The following is a 2,917-nucleotide window of genomic DNA, read 5'->3' on the forward strand; positions in this document are numbered from 1 at the left end:
TGGTCTCTGAGTCACATGTCCCCCTAGCCTTAGAGTGGCAGGTCTCACAGACATAGGATGTACGTGCAGAGTCATACACACCATTGCTGAAGTGACACAGACACTGTCCCACACAGGGACTCATGTACAAACTGTAGAAATGCCTTACTCTATACTGACTCACCTTAGTGATAACAGTAACTCACTTTTGTTTTTCAGACTACAGCAAATCTTTTATTACACATAATAGTATGTATCCAAACAGTACCCAACACCATTTCATATCTCTAACACAGGGCAGAGTGGGCATTCAGTACTAGAACCGAGAGAGGCATGTTAAATTTCAAGCTTCTGACCACAACATATGGTGGCCAGGCAAAGCTTATATGTCATTTTCTCACATTATCCAACATGTGGCTCATACATTTCATCATCTCGATGGAGACAAAAATTTCCATTTCATATTTTGAGTGCAGGAAGTTGAGAGAGATAAAATCCAGTGAAAACACATTGGTTTCAATTCAACTGAGGTTTAAAAAAAGAAAAGCAAACTTAAGTTAGTCATTTTGAAGGGAAAGAGGAAAAGGAAGGTATGGGGTTAAGAGTCAAAACTATGAAAAGGGCCGGTCCCTACACAGGGGCTGCTGTAGCTCTGGAAACTATCAAAGGATATTTTAAAATAAAGTGGCTTCTCTGCATTTTGTCTTTTTTGGTATTGTAAACATGTGTTGTTTGATATCACCTGAATCTAATTTAAAACATTTTTTTTTGCAAACAAAACAAAAAATTTAAGTCTTTTAGGCAAGTATCTTCCTAAGGAAAAAAAGGAGTTCATTTATTATAAAACTGTGAGGATACCCAAGCACGGCCCCACTTAAGATTCAACAGCGTGAACTTGAGAGCTTTTGTCCGCTGTTCCTCAGAGCTGAACTGGGTTTCAGTAGAATAGGAGCCACCGCTGCCTCCTATGTCTTCCTTCTTGCCTTTCTCCACATCCACCCTGTAAGGAAGACATAAATGGATGCCTCATCTTTTTCAGCCCCTTCTTTGAACGGCTGCACACAGCCCAGGAAAGCCCCACTGCATAGTCAAACCTGCTGTTCCAGAAAAAACGGAGCCCCCAGGCCAGTACAACAGCAGCTCCTTAGATATGTCTGAGACTCCAGACTCCACCGGGAATACGCCGAAACCTCTAAAGCTTCAAACCCGTCCTACTGGCCAGGGCACGGGTAGCAACACCGTCCAGCCCCCAGCAGCATTCACCTTGTTCCACTCCCCAGGAATATAACATATCTGGTTTTCTACATCCTTCCAGCTGTTGTCGTTTAAATTCACTGTATTCCCTCTGATACTGAGCTGCCTCTGGATCCAGTCTCAGCCTCAACCTGGACATCCTTAAGATTTTCTGTCACTGTCTCATGGTTCTTTTCTTCCAGCTCCTGGTCAGCCTCTCCTCCCCCAGTGCCAGCTCCTTCAGTCCCTCTGTAGCTGTTCATTGCCCCTCCCCTCCTTCATTCGCTCTGAGATCTCCAAACATCGTTTGCAGCTCTGACACTCATCTTCAGTGACGCCGAGCTGAGTGTCCAGCTGGCCTAAAAGAGTCTGTGCCTCCCTTACCCAGCGGTGAGCCACGCCTGTCTGACCCGACAGGATGTCAGAAAGGCCTCCGGTGACTTTCACGCTTCAGCTAATGTTCTCCCCGGTGCTGCGTCAGATGCCTCCCGATCAGAGTGAAGCTGTTGGCGCTTTCTGCAGACATCATCCAGGCTGGGGGGATGAATGTGTGAGAGACACCATCCTGATGGGGTTGGATAAGGCTCCTTTCCTGAGTTAGCCCCTTCCTCCTGCATCTCTCCTGGTTTCACCTGGGCTCGGGGTAGTAATGGAGCTGTGGGCTCCGGGACGGTGACACGGTCCAGTTTCGGGGGCTAGCTGCAGTATTGGCACACGAAGCTGACCTGCACGGTGCCGCTGGGCATCTCCAACCCCTCCATCCCTCGGCACCTAGAGCCGCCAACCTGGTCCAGTCTACAGCCGGGCACCGTGGCTTCCCGTCGGCCCCGGAGCAAGGCCTCCTGAACTGCCGTCACCCCGTCTTCAGCTACTTCCCGGTCCGCAGCTAACAGCAACTCATTTTTACTGAGCATTTATTATGCACCTGTTAGTGTTCTAAGCGCTTTACAATATTGACCCCTTCACTCAACCACTTAACCAACATTCACCAGCACCGGAGGACCTGGACGCTGGGCTCCAAGTGGACACAGCTGTGACCACTGCAGTCACAGACACCCCCGTCCCCATGAGGACCAGGGTCCGGTGCGGAAGACAACCCTGGGAATGCCCACGTGGAGTGTACATGCTCTTACAGACATGGGCAGGGAGCCTCAGACAGGCCTCAGCGTCCTAAAAGAACTCACCCTGACCCCAGCCCCTCCAGCTGCTGTACCTCTGCCCGATACACTTGAAAGAGCTGGCTGCTCTTGATGCCTCTTCTTCCTTCCCTCCCCTCCTCTCTATGAGCTCCGACCTTTTTTCCCCCACTGCTGCTCTGAAACAGCTTTGTTCAAGGTCCGAAACCCCTACGGCAGTCCCTGTCCTCCTCTCAGCCCTTTTCCCCCAGGGCTTCTCTGATGCCACCTTAATCCACCCCCTCCCCCTGCCGGCCCGCCTCACCAATGCCCCTTCCCCCTCCCCCTTGCTGAGGGACAAATGCGGGAACGCCCCAGGGCTCAGGCCTGAGCCTCTTCTCTTTCCTGATCTCATCCTCCTTCCACATGATCCCATCCATGACTTCAAATACCTCTATAAACACATGGCTCCAAAATGTGTATCTCCTGCCCTGACTTCTCCCCTGAGCTCCAAACTCATATCTCCACACGGCAGGCATCTCCAAAGGGCAAAACAGAATGTTCTATTTATGCACCCACATGAACCTGCC

General features: G+C 50.2%; 1 pseudogene; it reads right to left on the minus strand.

Annotated features, from left to right (window-relative positions):
• Positions 1-288: 288 nt before the first annotated feature.
• On the minus strand, positions 289-2,541 carry LOC112067302 (beclin-1-like; annotated as a pseudogene).
• Between the last annotated feature and the right edge of the window lie 376 nt (positions 2,542-2,917).

This window comes from Physeter macrocephalus, chromosome 17, assembly GCF_002837175.3.
Source record: "Physeter macrocephalus isolate SW-GA chromosome 17, ASM283717v5, whole genome shotgun sequence".
NCBI classification, from domain to species: Eukaryota; Metazoa; Chordata; class Mammalia; order Artiodactyla; family Physeteridae; genus Physeter; species Physeter macrocephalus.